The sequence below is a fragment of the Mytilus galloprovincialis genome, chromosome 2 (assembly GCF_965363235.1).
Source record: "Mytilus galloprovincialis chromosome 2, xbMytGall1.hap1.1, whole genome shotgun sequence".
Lineage (NCBI taxonomy): Eukaryota > Metazoa > Mollusca > Bivalvia > Mytilida > Mytilidae > Mytilus > Mytilus galloprovincialis.
The window spans coordinates 51636163-51660456 of NC_134839.1; the positions used below are offsets into that span (position 1 = coordinate 51636163).

General features: G+C 32.0%; 2 long non-coding RNA genes across 2 annotated transcripts; both read left to right on the forward strand.

Annotated features, from left to right (window-relative positions):
• The first annotated feature begins 492 nt into the window (after positions 1 to 492).
• On the forward strand, positions 493 to 1616 carry LOC143063805 (uncharacterized). Its single transcript, XR_012975103.1, has 2 exons — positions 493 to 679; positions 1379 to 1616. It is a non-coding gene; the product is annotated as an uncharacterized LOC143063805 (long non-coding RNA).
• Positions 1617 to 2986: 1370 nt separating this feature from the next.
• On the forward strand, positions 2987 to 4105 carry LOC143063806 (uncharacterized). The gene is made up of 2 exons (XR_012975104.1): positions 2987 to 3166; positions 3868 to 4105. It is a non-coding gene; the product is annotated as an uncharacterized LOC143063806 (long non-coding RNA).
• The last annotated feature ends 20189 nt before the right edge of the window (positions 4106 to 24294 follow it).

A 24294-nucleotide genomic window follows, 5' to 3' on the forward strand; every position in this document is an offset into this window, starting at 1 on the left:
GTATATTGATTACATTATATCGAGTTGTCCCAACGATATACTTGTCGGTGTGCTCGATCATACGAATTTACCGACATTCATATAGACAAAATGACACAACTTTGAAAAATTCTTGTGACGAAACTACATTTCGGAACACGTTAAAAATTGGATACCCAGAAAACTACATTATTAAGGTTTGATATATATTTTTTTCAAAAAAAAAGAAAAATATGCAGTCAAATCTGGCAGTTTTTTACACACCCCTATGTTGAACAATAGGTTGTTCAATTAACAGCATGTTTGGCAATAAAAAAATCATATATTAACACATTTAGCTTTAACATATACTTTATTTATAGTGGTTGTATAAAAGTTATATAATGGTTTTGTGTTTTAAGAGATATTCATCCCTATGCATATCGGGTTTTATGCGTAAATTGTCTCTCCTGTTCGTAGACCTTTTCTATCTCTTTCATAAGAAGAGTGACTTTTCTATTGTTCTAGTGTCACTGGAAATCCCACTCAGTGCGTGAACCGGTGACAAAATATTATCGCCCCTGTAAACAGTGGGCTCTTCTGACTAGAGGTAATCGGTAAAGAACAGCGGAAAATGGTGTACATTGTTTACGAGCTTGAAATGAGCTAACAAGGACGAACTGAGACGTGTCAACGTAATGTGAATATGATAATGCACCAGGTAAATTATTAATTGTTAAGTTTATCACATCATCGTATCTTCATATGATAGGTAAATAAGTGAATTTTCGGTTTTAAGTGTCTTCAGGGTTCAAACCTGGAATCATGCCAACCTTTCATTATTTTTTTTTAATACTAACCTATAGTCGGAACATCTTGATTTTCTCCCAATTTGTAAAGTTAATTATACTGCTTGACATATATTTTTTTTGGGAAAAAAAATTGATATGCAGTCAAATGTGGCAGTTTTTAATATTTGTTGCTATGTGAAATAAAGGGAAGTAAATTAAAGTAAAAGAAGGCGCGCTTTTTCAAATAGTAAACAATTTAATTCAGATGCATAGTATTTTGTCAAATGATAAAGAATATCGTAGAAACTTGCTAGAAATTCATCTAATTTATAAAAGATATACAACATGACATACTGAAATCTGAAAAGGGGTAAAACCACCATACCTTGAACAAATTCAGTTAAAAAAGGGGGGGGTGGTAAAATGCTACGAAATTTAGATTTTATTTATTTTTTGTCGACAGCCAAAAGATGATTTGACATGTAACTAACTACTTTTTCAATTTCATTGTAAAGTAAAATTGGCTTTTTTTGGGGTCTCTGTTTATTGTGGTCTGATGTTTTCAGGTTCTCTTTGGATTGCCAAATAATATTATAATCATCTAATTGAATGTTCAAATTATTTTGCAGCGATGGTGTGTATGGAAGGAAGACTGTCATAAAACCCAACAGTTCCGGATGGCCCTTTAAATAATTGCTTAACATCAATAGCGATGTAAGATTCAAGTGTTTGATTTAGCACAAGTTTAGCCAGGTTTTCCTTGTAATTGTGGCAGAAAAACCACTAGACAGTGTCATGCATTGAAAGGATATCAAACGGATATTTTATGGAATGATTCTCGTACATATAAAATCATATGCATAGGAATGTGGAGCTAGTGTCTTTCATGCAGCAATTTTTAATTTCCAATATAAACTCTGAAAAGACAAGAGCATAGAAATGTATACCAAAGAGAAACATTCTTTGTGAATAAAATCATTCCAAAACTTAAATGTGTCATTAGTGTTGCATTATTTATCAGTAGAGATAATCAGATTCCAGTAAGATTGTCCAACTGATGGTTTTTGTTTGTAATCGTTTTTGTAAATCTTAGTTGTTTTGACAATCCGGGCTGTGCATGTTGCCCGGCTGACCCTTTCAGTGTGAGACAATATTTTGTTTATGATAAACAAAATCACTGATTCAAGACTGGAGCGGACCCCTTTTAGGCAGTTAGTGCGAATCCTTTAGGTTTAAACCATTACATGCAATACGGGGGGAGGGGGGAGATTTTTTTTACCGAGTCAAACATTTTTCCTAATTTTAATACATTGAGATTTAATATATACTTTGCTATATGTAGTGTGTATATTAAAGTATTGCCAACAAAATTCATCAAATTTGGGATCATAATATTGTTTAAGAAAAACCCTTACCCCCTGTACATCATAAAAGTTCATAATCTTCTGTAGCACACGTGCATGGTTAATTCGGATCACATATTTTCTATTCCGATGTTATAAGAATTCGAAGGTTCATATCATTTACAATATCATTCAAAAAATTTCTGGGATTTTTTTTTACTATCAACGTTGAACCTCGAGGTTACATTGTAGTAAAAAAATCCAATAAAAACGTTGAATGTAAATGATATGCACCTTTAAATCTTATATTGTAGGACTCATGTTGTTCAAACATAATGTGTTGATCAATTATGTTATGATGATTTTGATAAACTTCACATTAGGTAATCTTTCACGTATATTGATTACATTATATCGAGTTGTCCCAACGATATACTTGTCGGTGTGCTCGATCATACGAATTTACCGACATTCATATAGACAAAATGACACAACTTTGAAAAATTCTTGTGACGAAGCTACATTTCGGAACACGTTAAAAATTGGATACCCAGAAAGCTACATTATTAAGGTTTGATATATATTTTTTTCAAAAAAAAAGAAAAATATGCAGTCAAATCTGGCAGTTTTTTACACATCCCTATGTTGAACAATAGGTTGTTCAATTAACAGCATGTTTGGCAATAAAAAAATCATATATTAACACATTTAGCTTTAACATATACTTTATTTATAGTGGTTGTATAAAAGTTATATAATGGTTTTGTGTTTTAAGAGATATTCATCCCTATGCATATCGGGTTTTATGCGTAAATTGTCTCTCCTGTTCGTAGACCTTTTCTATCTCTTTCATAAGAAGAGTGACTTTTCTATTGTTCTAGTGTCACTGGAAATCCCACTCAGTGCGTGAACCGGTGACAAAATATTATCGCCCCTGTAAACAGTGGGCTCTTCTGACTAGAGGTAATCGGTAAAGAACAGCGGAAAATGGTGTACATTGTTTACGAGCTTGAAATGAGCTAACACAGACGAACTGAGACGTGTCAACGTAATGTGAATATGATAATGCACCAGGTAAATTATTAATTGTTAAGTTTATCACATCATCGTATCTTCATATGATAGGTAAATAAGTGAATTTTCGGTTTTAAGTGTCTTCAGGGTTCAAACCTGGAATCATGCCAACCTTTCATTATTTTTTTTTAATACTAACCTATAGTCGGAACATCTTGATTTTCTCCCAATTTGTAAAGTTAATTATACTGCTTGACATGTATTTTTTTGGGGAAAAAAATTGATATGCAGTCAAATGTGGCAGTTTTTAATATTTGTTGCTATGTGAAATAAAGGGAAGTAAATTAAAGTAAAAGAAGGCGCGCTTTTTCAAATAGTAAACAATTTAATTCAGATGCATAGTATTTTGTCAAATGATAAAGAATATCGTAGAAACTTGCTAGAAATTCATCTAATTTATAAAAGATATACAACATGACATACTGAAATCTGAAAAGGGGTAAAACCACCATACCTTGAACAAATTCAGTTAAAAAAGGGGGGGGGGGTGGTAAAATGCTACGAAATTTAGATTTTATTTATTTTTTGTCGACAGCCAAAAGATGATTTGACATGTAACTAACTACTTTTTCAATTTCATTGTAAAGTAAAATTGGCTTTTTTTGGGGTCTCTGTTTATTGTGGTCTGATGTTTTCAGGTTCTCTTTGGATTGCCAAATAATATTATAATCATCTAATTGAATGTTCAAATTATTTTGCAGCGATGGTGTGTATGGAAGGAAGACTGTCATAAAACCCAACAGTTCCGGATGGCCCTTTAAATAATTGCTTAACATCAATAGCGATGTAAGATTCAAGTGTTTGATTTAGCACAAGTTTAGCCAGGTTTTCCTTGTAATTGTGGCAGAAAAACCACTAGACAGTGTCATGCATTGAAAGGATATCAAACGGATATTTTATGGAATGATTCTCGTACATATAAAATCATATGCATAGGAATGTGGAGCTAGTGTCTTTCATGCAGCAATTTTTAATTTCCAATATAAACTCTGAAAAGACAAGAGCATAGAAATGTATACCAAAGAGAAACATTCTTTGTGAATAAAATCATTCCAAAACTTAAATGTGTCATTAGTGTTGCATTATTTATCAGTAGAGATAATCAGATTCCAGTAAGATTGTCCAACTGATGGTTTTTGTTTGTAATCGTTTTTGTAAATCTTAGTTGTTTTGACAATCCGGGCTGTGCATGTTGCCCGGCTGACCCTTTCAGTGTGAGACAATATTTTGTTTATGATAAACAAAATCACTGATTCAAGACTGGAGCGGACCCCTTTTAGGCAGTTAGTGCGAATCCTTTAGGTTTAAACCATTACATGCAATACGGGGGGAGGGGGGAGATTTTTTTTACCGAGTCAAACATTTTTCCTAATTTTAATACATTGAGATTTAATATATACTTTGCTATATGTAGTGTGTATATTAAAGTATTGCCAACAAAATTCATCAAATTTGGGATCATAATATTGTTTAAGAAAAACCCTTACCCCCTGTACATCATAAAAGTTCATAATCTTCTGTAGCACACGTGCATGGTTAATTCGGATCACATATTTTCTATTCCGATGTTATAAGAATTCGAAGGTTCATATCATTTACAATATCATTCAAAAAATTTCTGGGATTTTTTTTTACTATCAACGTTGAACCTCGAGGTTACATTGTAGTAAAAAAATCCAATAAAAACGTTGAATGTAAATGATATGCACCTTTAAATCTTATATTGTAGGACTCATGTTGTTCAAACATAATGTGTTGATCAATTATGTTATGATGATTTTGATAAACTTCACATTAGGTAATCTTTCACGTATATTGATTACATTATATCGAGTTGTCCCAACGATATACTTGTCGGTGTGCTCGATCATACGAATTTACCGACATTCATATAGACAAAATGACACAACTTTGAAAAATTCTTGTGACGAAGCTACATTTCGGAACACGTTAAAAATTGGATACCCAGAAAGCTACATTATTAAGGTTTGATATATATTTTTTTCAAAAAAAAAGAAAAATATGCAGTCAAATCTGGCAGTTTTTTACACATCCCTATGTTGAACAATAGGTTGTTCAATTAACAGCATGTTTGGCAATAAAAAAATCATATATTAACACATTTAGCTTTAACATATACTTTATTTATAGTGGTTGTATAAAAGTTATATAATGGTTTTGTGTTTTAAGAGATATTCATCCCTATGCATATCGGGTTTTATGCGTAAATTGTCTCTCCTGTTCGTAGACCTTTTCTATCTCTTTCATAAGAAGAGTGACTTTTCTATTGTTCTAGTGTCACTGGAAATCCCACTCAGTGCGTGAACCGGTGACAAAATATTATCGCCCCTGTAAACAGTGGGCTCTTCTGACTAGAGGTAATCGGTAAAGAACAGCGGAAAATGGTGTACATTGTTTACGAGCTTGAAATGAGCTAACACAGACGAACTGAGACGTATCAACGTAATGTGAATATGATAATGCACCAGGTAAATTATTAATTGTTAAGTTTATCACATCATCGTATCTTCATATGATAGGTAAATAAGTGAATTTTCGGTTTTAAGTGTCTTCAGGGTTCAAACCTGGAATCATGCCAACCTTTCATTATTTTTTTTTAATACTAACCTATAGTCGGAACATCTTGATTTTCTCCCAATTTGTAAAGTTAATTATACTGCTTGACATGTATTTTTTTTGGGAAAAAAATTGATATGCAGTCAAATGTGGCAGTTTTTAATATTTGTTGCTATGTGAAATAAAGGGAAGTAAATTAAAGTAAAAGAAGGCGCGCTTTTTCAAATAGTAAACAATTTAATTCAGATGCATAGTATTTTGTCAAATGATAAAGAATATCGTAGAAACTTGCTAGAAATTCATCTAATTTATAAAAGATATACAACACGACATACTGAAATCTGAAAAGGGGTAAAACCACCATACCTTGAACAAATTCAGTTAAAAAAGGGGGGGTGGTAAAATGCTACGAAATTTAGATTTTATTTATTTTTTGTCGACAGCCAAAAGATGATTTGACATGTAACTAACTCCTTTTTCAATTTCATTGTAAAGTAAAATTGGCTTTTTTTGGGGTCTCTGTTTATTGTGGTCTGATGTTTTCAGGTTCTCTTTGGATTGCCAAATAATATTATAATCATCTAATTGAATGTTCAAATTATTTTGCAGCGATGGTGTGTATGGAAGGAAGACTGTCATAAAACCCAACAGTTCCGGATGGCCCTTTAAATAATTGCTTAACATCAATAGCGATGTCAGATTCAAGTGTTTGATTTAGCACAAGTTTAGCCAGGTTTTCCTTGTAATTGTGGCAGAAAAACCACTAGACAGTGTCATGCATTGAAAGGATATCAAACGGATATTTTATGGAATGATATATTCTCGTACATATAAAATCATATGCATAGGAATGTGGAGCTAGTGTCTTTCATGCAGCAATTTTTAATTTCCAATATAAACTCTGAAAAGACAAGAGCATAGAAATGTATACCAAAGAGAAACATTCTTTGTGAATAAAATCATTCCAAAACTTAAATGTGTCATTAGTGTTGCATTATTTATCAGTAGAGATAATCAGATTCCAGTAAGATTGTCCAACTGATGGTTTTTGTTTGTAATCGTTTTTGTAAATCTTAGTTGTTTTGACAATCCGGGCTGTGCATGTTGACCGGCTGACCCTTTCAGTGTGAGACAATATTTTGTTTATGATAAACAAAATCACTGATTCAAGACTGGAGCGGACCCCTTTTAGGCAGTTAGTGCGAATCCTTTAGGTTTAAACCATTACATGCAATACGGGGGGAGGGGGGAGATTTTTTTTACCGAGTCAAACATTTTTCCTAATTATAATACATTGAGATTTAATATATACTTTGCTATATGTAGTGTGTATATTAAAGTATTGCCAACAAAATTCATCAAATTTGGGATCATAATATTGTTTAAGAAAAACCCTTACCCCCTGTACATCATACAAGTTCATAATCTTCTGTAGCACACGTGCATGGTTAATTCGGATCACATATTTTCTATTCCGATGTTATAAGAATTCGAAGGTTCATATCATTTACAATATCATTCAAAAAATTTCTGGGATTTTTTTTTACTATCAACGTTGAACCTCGAGGTTACATTGTAGTAAAAAAATCCAATAAAAACGTTGAATGTAAATGATATGCACCTTTAAATCTTATATTGTAGGACTCATGTTGTTCAAACATAATGTGTTGATCAATTATGTTATGATGATTTTGATAAACTTCACATTAGGTAATCTTTCACGTATATTGATTACATTATATCGAGTTGTCCCAACGATATACTTGTCGGTGTGCTCGATCATACGAATTTACCGACATTCATATAGACAAAATGACACAACTTTGAAAAATTCTTGTGACGAAACTACATTTCGGAACACGTTAAAAATTGGATACCCAGAAAGCTACATTATTAAGGTTTGATATATATTTTTTTCAAAAAAAAAGAAAAATATGCAGTCAAATCTGGCAGTTTTTTACACACCCCTATGTTGAACAATAGGTTGTTCAATTAACAGCATGTTTGGCAATAAAAAAAATCATATATTAACACATTTAGCTTTAACATATACTTTATTTATAGTGGTTGTATAAAAGTTATATAATGGTTTTGTGTTTTAAGAGATATTCATCCCTATGCATATCGGGTTTTATGCGTAAATTGTCTCTCCTGTTCGTAGACCTTTTCTATCTCTTTCATAAGAAAAGTGACTTTTCTATTGTTCTAGTGTCACTGGAAATCCCACTGAAGACACACACACATGTTCATTTTTATCTATTAAGAGGTAAACTCCTAAGTTAAACTATCTTACTGCCTGTCGATACATTTTTTTTTGACAAGTCATGTCTTCTTTGACTGTCCGTGACGTTAAATAGTTTTTCTGTTATGTAATGTTAACATGTATTTGGTCTATATACCAGCTCTGATTGTTTGGAATTACTACACATTTGTACTTCTTCGTACAATGAACATCTAAATTATTTCCTTTCTCCTTTTATACGGTTCCGGAACCTGTACATGAAGAACATAAAGTTTTATCGAGCACAAATTTTATAGTTTTATTGTTGATATTCACCCCACATGTACCAAGTTTTAGATTAGTTTTATTGATAATTCAAGAAATGTCTTGGTATTCCTAAACGGAAGATTATACAGACAGAAGAAGAAGTATACTTAACAACACAATTATTTTCATTTACCTGTGTATAACATGACGTAATTTTTTTCAAAGTTGATGTTTTTCTGAAATTGTTTAACATTTCACAGCGGTATAATACTTTTACTTTCATTATTCATCCCTTATTTTTATTTACTTTGTATTTAGATTGGATCATAGATCAAATTTATTCGTTCATTGTGTGTTAATTTGTGTTACTACGTTTTTGATTGAGTTAAGCCATTCCAATTGATATTTTATAGTGTGTATTTCTATGTTGTGATGTTACACTATTTTTCAGATAAGGGAGAAGGTTTGGTGTCATTAAACCGTTTAATCCCGCAGCAATTGCATTGTTTGCACCTTCTTAAGTCAGGAATCTGATGTTCAGACAGTGGTTGTCGTTTGTTTATGTGGTTCATAAGTGTTTCTCGTTTCTCGTTTTTTTTATATAGATTAGACCGTTGGGTATTCCGTTTGAATGGTTTTACACTAGTTATTTTTTGGGGCCATTTATAGCTTGCTGTTCGGTGTGAACCAAGGCTCCGTGTTGAAGACTTTACCTTGACCTATAATGGTTTACTTTTATATTGTGACTTGGTTGGAGAGTTGTATCATGGGCACTCACAACACATCTTCCTATATCTATTGTCTTTTTCTTTTACTTTTCACTGGACTTTTGCTAATCTTCATGCCCTGATTATAGATATAACTTGTCGATTGTGTCGCAGTGCCCATTCTAAATGCCAAAAAACGCGTGAAACTTAAGAAATAATAGCCAATTCCGATTAATGAAATGGACTGCTGCGACCCTTCAACCCCAATTACAGATATACCTTATACGTCATTCGAAGGCTTATCAATAGAGGAACAAAATGTATATAGTCAATATGTTCCGCAACGCCTATTAGAGGAGTTACGGAGGACTTAAATCTCGAAACACGTGTGAACATTAAGAAATAGTTTATTTTGAATAATGAAATGGATTGCTGAGACCCTTCAGCCCCTAATTACGGAAAACTTTGTACACCATTTGAAAGCTTATTGAAAGAGGAACAAAATGGTTATTATATATATAATCAATATGTGCCTCAATGCCAATTAGAAGGGTCACGGAGAATCTAAATGCCAAAATACGCGTGAAAATTAAGAAATAGCCAATTTTGAATAATGGAATGGATATTTTGAATAATAGAATGGAATGGATATTTTGAATAATGAAATGGACTGCTGCGACCCTTCAGCCACTAATTACAGATATACCTTATACATGTACAAATGTACGTCATTCGAAAGCTTATCAATAGAGGAACAACAGGTATATAAGTCAATATGTTCTACAACGCCTATTAGAAGAGTTACGGAGGCTTAAATGTCGAAATACGCGTGAACATTAAGAAATGGTTTATTTTGAATAATGGAAAGGTCTGCTGCGACCCTTCAGTCCCTAATTACCGAAAACTTTATACACCATTTGAAAGCTTATTGATAGAGGAACAAAATGGTTATAATCAATATGTGCCGCAATGCCCATTAGGTCCGAGAACACAATTATTTCGTAGTGCATTTCTTTTAGAACATAAATGAAAATTTAAAAAATCCCACCTGCGCTTTCTCAAAGAAACTTTTACAGTGTGTTGTACTACTTTTGGGACAAATTATATCAAAATTATAGAAAACTTCATCGGCTCTAACTCAAAGTATGGACAATTTTATGTTTAGGGCGTCTTGGAATCTTTTGACAGCTTCCGAAGTGCTAATTTTCAACCTTTTTCAGCTGGACCAAATCACTACTTTCCTTTAAAATTCTGGACCCAAATTTTTTTACAGTGTAATTTCACCCCCCTATTTGCAATTTGAGGCATTAAACATGGAGAAATAAATTTCGAAGGGGTATACAAATTAATGGCAAGTAACCCACTGTCAACACTAGGGACTATATTCATAATCAAGGGACGACAATTGTGGTCTCGGACCATTAGAGGGTTATACCTTATACTTCATTCAAAACCTTAATGTTTACGCATATTTTTTTCGACACTTAGGTCCTCCGTAACCCCTCTAATGGGCGTTGCGGCACATATTAATTATAACCATTTTGTTTTTCTATCAATATGCTATTACGTAATTTTCATGCGTATCATTTAGGTCCTCCGTAACCCCTCTAATGTTGCGGCACAATATTTAATCAGGGGATGAAGAATAGAAAAGGTCCAGTGAAAATTAAAAAAAAAAGTCACTGTACTACAGTATTTTAATTTTTATATACTGTATGTTTTGGTATTCAGGTCGTCCATACAGTACATTAAAACACGGAATTGTTGTTAAAAATAATTATGGAAACCCACTAGTTTAACCTCCAAAACTAAACAAATAAATAAAGATAAAAATTTCAAAGAGTGTATTCATCACTAAATGTTGAATAGTGAATAATGAACTATTTCATCATTCATTATTCATCACTAAACGTTGAATAGTGAATTATGAACTATTTCATTATTCATTATTGAATTTTGAATAATGAAAAAAGAATAATGAACGTACTTCAGCGCGGTCTTTGTTAGTATAAATGTTTTCTCAACTTAATCAAAATGCTTAAGCAAACATTTATACAAACAAACAAGTTGCTTTCTTTAAAAAAAAAAAAGAAAAGCAATACGTGAACCTAAGACCGCTGACTGGTCACCAACAGATTATTGCTGAATTTTTCTTTCCATTTGAATTGAAATAATTGACTGTGAATAGAAGAAGATAGTGATGAAGTTAAACTACCTTTATTAAAAATATGTAATAGTGTGTAACATTCTTGCACAAGTCAGTTGAAAATAATGCTGGATGGTTGTGAATAGAAATGTTATAATTATATACAGCTTCTATTTTAATATACATTTTAAAGAAAGATCGACTATTTCATTTGTTACTTGGGATTGAACATCATTTTTTCATAAACATATTGGAAATCCCAGTTTGTACAAACCGGATGTATAATGCAAATTGCACAAACCAATTACAATATAAATTTAAGCACTCAGTTTGTTATATAACCTGGATGCATTTATTTTATCTATCATATCTTTATGTTGAGTTTAGTTAATATTATCAACTCGTTATTGAATTTGTCTGTACTCATGGTAGATGTTGTATAGATAAATTTTCCATGTGAAGTGAAACCCTGTGGCATGCAACTTTTAAGAATGATTCGTATATTTTCTTGAGAGTAACACACCAGTTTCTTTTGGACCTCTTATAGAGAGACTTATTTTGGTCTCATAAAACATTTCAAATTTTAAGAATTTCTTGATTTTCTTAAATCAATCCAAATATTCTACAGAGAAACTTGGTTTTGAAGAATATCTTATTTTCAAAAGTTTCATTTAAACATTTTTAAACATACTCTCAAACGAACCAATTTATATAAAAAGGCATGTAGATATGAAAAGATACCAGGATTAACATGTTGTACGCCGGACGCAAGTTTAGTCTACAAAGAATCATCAGTGACGTTCGTATGAAATATAGTTAAAAAAAAAAAAGGAAAAAATAAAAAAGAAGCCAAATAAAGTTCAAAGTGAAGTAATCTATTCCTTTGATAGAAACTCCTTGGCATTTCAAAAATTTCAAACTTTGTTAAAGGACAGTTACTCAAAAAAAAAAAGAGAAACAGCTAGAGGTCAGAATACCGTAAGTAAAGATGATCGTGGTTGGAAATCACATGTCAAGCTCTTACAACCGCGTCCTGAATTTAGATCCAGAAAAGCTAAAATTCGCATTCGCGAGTGAAATTAATATTTATGCCTGAACGTGGTATTTTGGCGAAAGAAATAGTAAATAGAAAGCATATGCACTGATACTCTGGATAAGAATACGCATTTGCATCATCACATAATTATATTAATCTAATAGTTGAATTCGGATGTCAAACTACCTACCTCAAGTGTTTTGACTCCAGATTCATTGACATTTTATCCGTAATTGTTGTGAACGCAAACCGATAGTGTGCGTATGAACAGGGTGTGTAATGTGAATGAATCAAGACGTGTATGATAGCTGGTCAACACAATGCATACATTTTTCAAAACCGTATCATAGTACAAATATTTCGATGCTATAAGGTTGAACTTATTTTTCCGAAAAAAGCTTGCATATAATATCAATAAACACAAATGTCAAGTATTTACGGATGGACATTTTATTTATCAAATGAATCTCTTTTAAACGATTATGAATATATTGCTATACAAAGTAAAAGCAGTGACAGGCGCGTAGCTCCTCCCTATACGCCAACACGCAGCTGCGTGTACATCGATTCGGCATCCAAAAAAAAAGGGCATATCAAAATTTGTAATTAAATTCTAAAGGAAACACATATATATTGTCGCTTTTTTTATTATTGAAATGTCATAAATAACGGTATTTGGTTTCAAAAATTTGAGTGACTTATAAATCCCTACTAAAACAGTATAAAATAATTGACATTATGATAATATGATATATGATAATAATCAATTTTGTTATGATTATTGTAAAACATTAATTACGTTTTTTGTGAGATGCAATGATTTTAAAATCCTCATACGTTACAAATAATTTTCATAAATGTATAATGACTGATCAAACATGTGAGACATAATGCACGTATACAATTACAATTTTGATTATATTCTATAATTATTAGGAATAAATTCAGTCTCAGTTTAACCTTAACAATGAATATTCTCTTAGTATAGTAGTATTTATTAATGAAATTAGATATTTTTGCTCGTTTTGTTGTACAGAAAAATCCTTTAACTAGTGTTTGATTATCTGTCTGCTCTCCGACCACTGTGTATCCGACCTTAGATAATTCTCTTTAACAGAAATATCGTTTTCCTAATTTTCCCTCATGCTTTCCGACATTTTCTCATGCTATGATTGAAATACTAAATCTCAAATGTTAAACGTTCAGAAATAATCAGTTTATTATGGGTCATTGTATGTCAATAAACGATTACTATGTTTATTAATAATACAAACACAACGAGTAGAGGGACCGTCTCAAAGCATGAATTATATAATTGCGTTATCATTATACTTGATATTTAAGAAACATTCACACTGTTATAAACACATTTGTTTTGTGAAAAGGCAAATAGGCTCTAATATTTAAAAGTTTTTTTAACTGCTTCTTTATTGTTTTACTTTCAATTTACTTTGATTTTTGAAATATACAATGTCACGCGGTAACCTAGCTAGCCCAATGGGACCGTATCAAAGACGTAGATAACTACTTGTACAAATGATCGAAAACTTTCGAGACGTTCCGAGAATTTTATTCCGACTTCCGGCTGAGAGATATTGAGTGGCACATAGACACATCCAAAACTCGCCAATATATAAGCGTGAACACCTCAGGGGGTTCACGCAAAAAGCCAGCCACCCACACCTTGAAACTACAAGCATAAGGCAAATAGACCAGTTTCACATAAGCGACTTATCAACGCTGATCTCGAAATCCTATGCGCGTTAGAGTTTAAATCCCGCGATAATTAACGATATCATACGTGACAGGGGGCTACATCAAAACTCTGATATTTAGTAACACAATAACAAATCATCCGATAATACACATCTCTCTCTCGTGGTGTATGCTGGAGATCATTTGATTTTAAGATATCATTAATCATTAAACTTTATTTATATATTCAGAATAAATAGTTTGACTGTTTATATAGAGAATAAAATTAAAATCATATGAAACTTCAAATTAAAAAAAAAAGGATGCAAATTTTTTTTTTACTAAATCATTTAATGACTAGTTTTTATTATAAAACTTATGTAAATATACTTTTTTCTCAAAGAAAATTTTACATTTTGTCCCAACTTAGAAGTTTATTTTTTTTAATTATTTGCTTCCAGTTAACAATTCGCCGATATGTTTTCCGTATGCAGTAATCTTAGCGTGACCTTTCCCGTAAAAATCCGGTGATCGCAATATGCATGTATCTGTCATTTAAATAAACTTTTATCTTGTTGAAAATGTTATACACGTGCTCAATATCCATGCTTCTTTGTTTACTATAAAGGTGACAATCGGTAAACTACGGCTTCAAAACACGACAAAGCTACCATATTTTCACATCATAACAGACCGCGAGAAATATTTTTTGACGATTATATGGATATGGATGCGTAAAAAATTATAAATTCGTGCACAGAAGACTAAGTTTATGATATATACATGCATTGGTTCAAGAATTGGATAAACATTATTTTGCATCAGTCACTCCTTTCATAATGAAAGATGTGGTATGATTGCAAACGAGACAACTATCCACTAGAGCCAAATGACAGATGAAAGCAACCATATGTCATTTTGCAGGCCTCGACAATGAAAAATCCATAACGTATAGTGATACTAAGTTCTAAAAGGTCCCTTATATACCGTCAAAAAAATATTATTTTCTGCAAAGATTTGCAGAATTAGCATCCTATTTTACCAACCACACTAAAGTGGGATATTCTTTTCTGATGCGTTCGGGTTTCAATAAGCCCTACGACTCATTTAGAATGTGAAATAAAACTCACTAATTAATCTAGATATTAACGTTATAATTCATTATCCAAACACAATAAAAATATTACTTAAACTGCATGAAGAAAGCCACAAATAAATTGTTACCACCCGATTACTAGTACTGCAACCAGAGTTCATTTTTTGAAACGTTAGTTGTCCGGAAGAACACACACCTAAATTATATATCGATGGAAAGAGGAAAACGTGTACAATAATAAAAGTTTGGTCGTAAAAATCCAAAGTGGTCACATTTATGTGAAATTGAGGTCAAAAGTCAGACCTAAAAATATCAATATTTCAACCACAAGGACAATCAAAGTACTGAAGTACTGAACATCGGATGACCGCAGGTTCTTGTGGATGGTCAAAAGCGCATGTCACAGAAACAGATCACATCTCTATACCTGAAACTTGGGTTAATTTACAGAGATATTTTTTTCTGATAGAAGTTCGTGCTTGGATGATGAATAAATGACAGGAAATTCAACCTCACCGTAATAACTATTAAATTATAGTGCAACAAATCCGTATACCTTGGACTATTATACTTATATAATAATAGTCGTAGAGAATATACTGGTTTGTTGTTATATATATTATTAATATTACGATTGCATGTATATATAATTTTCATCTATTTGTATATGATAATTCTATTCTACTATTATTATAGTGCAGTGCAAGTGCATGGTGGACACTCTTCTGTAAAAAAAATCAAAGCCTTAAAGGCTGTAAAAGCAATTGCTGCCATGTTAATGTTTTGGGGATTTTATTTTGAAATTCATCTACATATATAAGAATTAAACCTGACAGGACATGGTTGTCTAGTGAAAAGCAAGAAGGTTTTGACTTTATATCAATAAAAGACTAAAGCAGGAAATCATTTTTAATATGTTTTATATTTCACAAGGAGACAACAAGTTTACCAGGCTAAAGTTGGGGGTAATTAGGGATTATCCCCTGGTAGTGTTTGTAACTGGGCAATAATTACTTTTATTTATTTAATTTTAACAATTTTCATAATTAATTTAAATTAACCATTCAGTTAAAACATTTCACCTTTCGAGACGCTAATGTTGAAAAATGGGACAGAAATAAAATAACTTACAAGACATAAACATGTAAAAAATAAATATATATTTCAGCTTACTAAAAATATTTTCATAGTGTTACTTTGACATCATTTCTTAAAACTAAGTCCCACACATAATTGTTCATTTCATATGTGTCATCCTCATGCGATACGAGAAGTTTTCATGTCGCTAAATTTATAGTCTTCTTGTCGCTTAATTTATTCTTCTTGTCCGTTCTTGACGCTTCTTGTCGCTAAAATTCTTCTTGTCGTTATTAGTGAGACCGCTATTTTTAGATTACGATGAATTTATGAATGAATGATAATTTTATGAATGAACAAGAGCACCTGACCTCTTTCTGAAACACAAAAAAATTACATGTATATAAAATCGTATTTATCAAGATATAATTCAGTCAAGTTTTCACAACTTAATCAACAACTGAAATGATTCCATATTTTGTTGAAACATCGTACAACCGGAGAACAGAAATCGCAGGTATGAAAATGCACTTTTTTCACTGGTGTTGAAAACCCAAAACTAATTTGACTATAATTTATGAATGACGGAAATTTAAGCGATAACAATACATCGGAGTGACCTCAAGGTCATCCTCTGTAAAAAGGAGAAAATTTCTGATATTTATTCAATAGAATGCTACAGAAACGATTCAATCTTAAGCCTATGCTATAAACGATGTTAAAATGACAAATTTGACTACTTATATGAACAGCTGCCATTACAAAATGGCGTTGATTTGGAATCTTCTGATTTTTTTTCCATATATGACATGCGGCAAAAGAAGAAGTGGCCTTGACCTTTTCACATCCGTAAACTTTCCTATTGTGTATAGTGTTTCACTACAGAATGTTACAGAATTATTTTCTAAACTATAAAACACCAGTTTATCAATTTTTTTTCAATATTTTTTCTATCTTTGAAAAAAAACAAAATTCAAGCTCAAAAACAGTGTTTTTAAGTTTGCATCTAAAAGGTAAATTTGTGAAAATTAGTATCTAGTTATAGATAAATACATATTGTGTATTGGCAAAGTCTGGACAGATCAGTTATAACACAAAAATTACCATAGTCACCCGAGGCGAATGCGAAGTTTAAAAAAAATCATAAGTGCTATACTTGCCTTGAATTTTGATGAGTGTAAAACAAAATCAGTTTGGTGCATGAACATTGTCTTAGTTAAATAATCCTGGTAAAAAAGATTACTCATCAATTTGTTAAGACAAGGATGAAAAAGTATACAGTGTAATGCCAATTTGCTAATGTTGTAATTCAAAGTCAGTCATGACCCTTATATAACTTTTTAAAGCGACACACAATTAGCCTTCAAAAGTCTTCATTAAATAGGGACATGAATCAATCTCTTAGTCATCATATACGGATTCAGCATTACAAAACCCTTCCCTTTTTTTACAAGAACAAATTCGGCGCAGGACAGATTGTGTTCAAAGCAAACACAGTTTTTTAGTACAAATGCCATCTGGATCGTAAATACCGTCTTGAATCGGTCAAACTCGTCAGGTATAGTCTTACCTATGCATAGGAAACACAAAAGCCATGTGAGTACAAAGTTTCGATCAATGTTTGTGACCCATATTCCCATATGCATATTCATGATATATCTGAACGGCCAATTTCAAATGTAATGGGGCGATTGAAGCTACAGAAACGATTGATTTTGCAATAGCCATACATTTACTAATTTTTGTTATCTTGACAATATACGGTTCAGAAGCGCCTATGTGATAGTTTTCATCAATAAACTAACAAATGAACTTAAGAGCCTAGGATCCGTGTTCAAGACCGTATCGTGACCTATAATGGTTTACTTTTATAAATTGGGACTTGGATGGTGTGTTGTATCATTGGCACTAATACCACATCTTCCTATATCTATGAAGAAGATATGCGGGCATATTTTCCATAGAAATACCCAAAACGAGGACATGGCTCATAAGAGCTCTGGCGGCAGGGTGAAGTAACTGTTCCTCTTTTAATGTATCCTTGATATTTTTAGACACACCTTGATGTTATTCTGAAAGTCTTAACATAGACTTCAATTTTCCTGCAGCAGATATGGCATTCCCTATATTGAGTTCAGAGCTAAAATCTATATTTCACATCCCTTGGCCCCACTGTGTCTGAATTGTAAGGTGTCACAATATCTAGTTAGTTCTTGAGTTTGGCAGTTTGGTAGGCATCAGAGACAATCTTGGGTAAAAGTGATCGGTATATGTCGAGTATGTGCTACATGACAAAAGCTTTTTCTTATGGAAGAACAGATCATCACTAACAATCGTTATCAATGAACTGACATCAAGTTCAAATTCTAATTTTTCAGTCACTGTTTTACCTATTGCACAGGAGTTGACTTCAATAAGTACTTGGTAATACATAGATAAATGATTACTCACATTAATTAGCACAACTTAAAAGACTGTCAACACGTTTAGAGGAATCAGTTTTGTGTAGTTTTCTGGGTTTTTTTGAAAGGTTTTTACATAAAAAACCTGTTTTCATATCCAAACTACAAGGAAGAAACTGAGCTCGAGATCGTATAAAAGTGTCAGGTTGTGAGAATACATGTGGATCAGTTTGATCACATGTATGGATTTCTGTTGTTTCTAATTCAAAGTTCCCCAAGGTTGACTTGGGAAACGAAATATAGTCTCTTGGTCTTCTCCTGGCCGGCAGTAAAACGAAGTGGGGCGTCCGTTTGGCTGTGCAAGATGTATCAAGTTCGCCGTCACGTCTGGTCAGGATGGTGACGTTAAATCTTATGCCTCGTGTAAAGAGAGTGTCACGTGTTTTGCACGTTAAGAACCCTTGCAACAACTCTTTGAGAGGTCCGTAGGTGGTCTGTTGCAATGCAAAATGTCTGTCCCAATCCAATATACCATCATTTTCCAGTGACAGTCCAAATTTTCCCGACCTTCATCCCGAATGACCTCTATTATGACAAGACCTACGTATTGTTTTTATTGTTAACTTGTTCTCGTCCTGAACATGCATGAAATATTTGCAACTGGACGTTAAGCAACCAACAATCAATCAATCAATGTAATTTAAAGACGCAACAATTTTGCCTTCTGGTGCAAGTTTCATAACATCACTGATGATTCGCCCAAGGAAAGCAGAATATTAAGAGAAGTTGGTTGTAGCATCACCTTGTCACACACCAAATCTCTGCGAAACTTCAATAGAACCCCCCCCCCCCCCCCACACCCCCCCCCCCACACACACACACACCATTTATCAATGCATATTAATTGCTCTGAGGTTAATACAATGTATTTTCAAACAATATCAACTATAGAAACTATCTGGAATAACCTCTTATTCGAAGGATTTGGTTAACTTTTATAAAATTAAAGTCAAAATTTGATTAACAAAAATATAACTTATTTACAGAAAATACACGAAAGAACTACTATATATATATTCAAATCACTCAAACAAATTAACTTATCCTACAAACTCATAAAAACTACATAATCACATCGAAACTATCAAATTCATTGTAAAGGAAAAAATATATGGTGGAGCTGATTGACGGATAAGAAATTTCCGTAATTAAAAAAGGTACAAAAGATATTTTTATTTTTGAGTTTTTAACAAAATTGTTTGAAATTTGCCCAACAAAATTTGCATGCAGTATCGCAATAATATGTTTTGTCCTCTTAAATGTCAAACACTGTTTTTCAATCATATGCTTTCTCGTTTTCAAACAAAAACGCGTTAAATTTGTATCTAAAAAACAGCCAACTTTAAGCTTGTGGATGGTATTATATTTATGTCTTCATCATTCCGATGATCCGAGATGATATATATGTGCATCGAAAATATTTACGAAAATAGCGGGAAATTTAACCAAAAAATATCTTTTTGGATTTTAAGGTAACTACCCAAAACCGTAAATTGACGGGTACCCCCATTAAACGGATAAAATACAAAAATGTGACCATAGAAACTTTTTACGACCAGACGGAAATTTAATTATAGATATTATTTTATCATTTAAAACAATTTGCAGCCGTGTGTTATTCCGGACTATTAAACTCGTTAACTAAGCGTCTTTTTCGATGTCAGTTGCAGTACTATACGGAGTATGAAAAATACAAGTCTCATTGTAAGTAATTTAATGTACCAACTGAGTTTATGGAACGGGTAGCTATGTTTTTTTTCCTTTCTATTTGTAATGGCATTTTTATCGCGGAAAAGTGATTATTTTTTCAACGATGTTTAACAAATGAACTATTCCAAATAATTTTCATTTGAATGGCAATAATACATTTTTTTTTAAAAGAGAATCAAGATTGCACATCTTCCTATATCTAACTAATTCTATACTCCCCCGACCCCATTATGAGGTATGTGGCTGTTATTTAATAAAAGATATTTTATCAGTTGATCATTTGATAGAGTAAAATGTATATATAGATGTAAAAAGTCTAAGCTGGTAGTAGTAGAGAGAGAGCTGTTTGAGGCACCACAAAAACGCAAGGCGCTAAGGCGCTGACGTCATATGCCCATGCCCCTCCCCGTAATACAAGCGGATTCCAGTTTATAAAAAGTTAAGAACTAACACGAAAAGAGCACGAAATCGTGATACATGTACATGTACAGGTAAACGTAACACGAAAACGAATATCAATACATGTAGGTCACAGTATGATTTCTTAGAAAATACTCACCCCTTCTCGTCCAATGAAAAGTAAGTTTTCCCCCTCTAATTGTCATAGTACATGGTTTTCGATGCACTATGACATGCTATACATGAATGACTTTTCATTGTCAGTTAATTATGAAAGAGATCAACTCTTAATAACTGCACTAACGAAGTGTACAATCCCCTGAGGCATTTTCCATGGGAAAAGAGCCTACTGTTTAAAGATGAAAGAGCAAAAGTTAAACAAAACATTTTGAATTTTGCAAATTTTCATGCATTTTCTAACGGTACACATATATAGAATATACAAAAGCAATTTTGGGTAAGGATGTAGGTAAAATAATACTTATTTAATTTATATACCTGACATTTGAAAGAATCTATTTTTTCTTTCAAGAAAACATTGCCAGACTGCTGCTATATAAAGCAAAGATTTTTTTCGGAGAAACACATGTACAAATACATGTAAATTTATCAATAAAAAGTAAGCATTTAATGTTGAGTGGTCTGAATTTAAATATTTATACAGAGAGTTTTATATTTATAAAAAAAAGTCAAATTTCTGCTTTTTAAAATATTTTTTTTTTTCAAGATACATGTACATAAGTATTAAATTTTACCTTAAGCAGAAGAAAAACAATTTATCCATTCAGTCCTCAAAAACTATGTCCGAGCTTTTTCATTCTTCCATCCATTGAAATGATGATTACCTATGTTTTACATTTAGTTCATTATGAAAAGTGAACTCTTAACTGGGTTTGAACATTACAATGGGAAAGGATAATTTTGAAAGGTCACTCTAAAGTGTGAATATGTTCTAAATTGGTCAGACAATACTTAGTCATGTTTTATGAAGATTTAAGCCCTCGGCTTCGCATTGGGCTTACATCTTCATAAAACATGACCAAGTATTGTTTAACCTATAACTATTCAGTGTGAAACAATAAGATTTTCAAAATCCTACACACGAATGTGTTAAATCTGGCTTGTTTGAAAAGTGTTATGAAAAGTTTTACATTAAAATTCATCTCACATATGTGATAATTTCCCTTTATTGTAGCGAAAAATTGACAAAACATTACATTATTTGTTTCTAAAGTTAAAATGCGCACCAATGACGATTGTTTTGTTAAACCTGTCAAAGATGGAACTTTAAAAAATAAATTCCCCAATTGGCAACAACAAACTACTAGTATCAGAGACATATATGTATTATATGTCTCTGCTAGTATCAAACGAATTAAATGTTGGAGTAAATTATAGTTTGAATTTTTACAAGGAAAATAATTACCTTACACAGGTCATTATTTTATGCCTTGAAGCATACATGTATTTCATTGAAACATTGTATCATCCGGGTTGATTCTTCGAATGCATGACCTATCGTTCTGAAAGAAAATAACTCCATGTAGGTATATAAAAGGCCTACATATATGTATCATAGACTCGAACTTAAATTTTCTATAAAAAAAACCCAGGTTTTCGTTATGGTGACTTTTGCGTGAAATGTTATGGATACAAGGACAAGTTACCGACCGCACTACTAAATAATCGAAATTTCCACTAATGGTAGTATGGAAGTATAAACGAAAATTGATAGAATATTTCCTTATATACTTTGTCAAAGTTAAGATGTAGTATATATTGCGATATCATAAAAATATAAAAACACAATGATAGGTCACCGAGTTTATTTTCAAGCTACAAGCTGTGAAAATATGAAATATTTTGTATGGATTATACAGAGAACATTTTTAAGGTATCATTATATAAATATTTGAAGGTAAAATAAATGATAGAATTTCAAAATAGAATGTGAGAAGATAGCTCTTATAAAATGCTTTCATAATACCAACAGAAAAAAAATGAGTCATCAGGCGTTTTATCCTGTTTAGCATACATATAACATAAAATAGAACACTTTCCTGTTAATTGACATGTAGTAGACAGGGCCCTGGCTCCGTGTAGAAGACCGTAATTTGAACTATAATTGTTAACTTTGTATACATTGTGACCTAGATTGAGAGTTGTCTCATTGGCACTCATACCACATCTTCTTATTTGTATGTTCGTTTGTTTCAAATTTTTCTGCCTCAGTATGTTTGAGACGGTCATGATAATGAATTGAGATATAAGGCAGTTTTAAAATACGTATCAGAAATACAGGCTTATCTTTAATTTTCAAACATCAGACTATAATACAATGCATTCAGTACCATTTTAATTTCAAAGCTACGTTCATGATCGATCGACTTCGTCTAAGCAGAGATTCATTGCCAGCGGCCAGTGTAATTTTCTACATATTTTCAACTTAAAGTTTATCATTTTTTATGCCGCATTAAAAGTAATTGAATATATCATATCCTGTGTTTTTACCACGTTTTGCCGTAAAGTAAGATCATATTGCTGAATGACCTCCTGACTATTTGATTTTCAGGGGGGGGGGGGGGGTAGAAAAGTAATATTCAAGTAGGGAGTTAAAAATAAATAATTATAGCCACAGTAGAATGGAAAAGAAGAATCTGCAACACTAAATGCAGGAAATAATTGTGTACAAAAGTTGAATAAATTTATCAAATGGTCGCCCTTTTTCAGTTAATGTATGTCGTGATAGAAAAGGGTACGTTTTTATATCATGTCACCTGGTGAGATTGTACAAGGTAATACGAGGATTCCACATGGCTAAGGTGTTAATTTGACTTCTTAATTTATGATATTTATCTAATTTAGTCTTCCCGTAATGTGAACGACCTCAGCGTGAATACGTGCCAATTAAAGGTGCCAGGCGGCATATCAGATCATATATTACTGCAATTAAGGGCATACGATACAGTATTGTCAATGATCCCGTATTTACATTTTGATAAAATCTGTATATAGACTATTTTTTACCTGATTAAATCAAATATGTAATAAAAAATATACCTTCATGTGCTACTTTTTGAGTAAAATAAGGTTGAAATTATGTATATGTGCTCAAAATTCGGAATTGTGGCCGTATTTTCTCTTTCGAAAGAAAGACATAACTTTTTTTTTTGTTTTAAACGATAAACACAAATTGTTTTTTAAAATTTGTTAAATAATTTGTAATTTCTGTATTTTATAAGTATTCTAAAAATGTTCACATTTTATATTCAGAAATATCTCAGATTTATCAAATGTTCATGAATGTAGAAAAAAACATTATTTTTTGCTGTATATTTATCAAATTTAAAAAAATTGCACTATTTACGTTTTCATGAAAATTGGCACACATAATCTTCTCGCGTAATCAAACCAAATGGCATTTTAAAAAGAGGGGTCCATGAACTCGTTTTCAAGTTAAATAAGTTTGAATGATAAAAATCAGTCGAAAACTGAATCTTTTCCCAACAAGTCATAGTTTGACGTCGCGAAAATAACAATTTAATACGTTAGCAACGTCATTACCTCCCCTGTAACTGTATCGTATGCCCTTAACAAGACAAGACAAGACAATTTTATTCTTTAAAACCACTGTATACACATTGGTACAAAGAATGAAATAATAATACATAGTATACAAAATGAAGTGTGCACATGACAAGATAGGAATGTTACAATTACTATTTATATAAATAT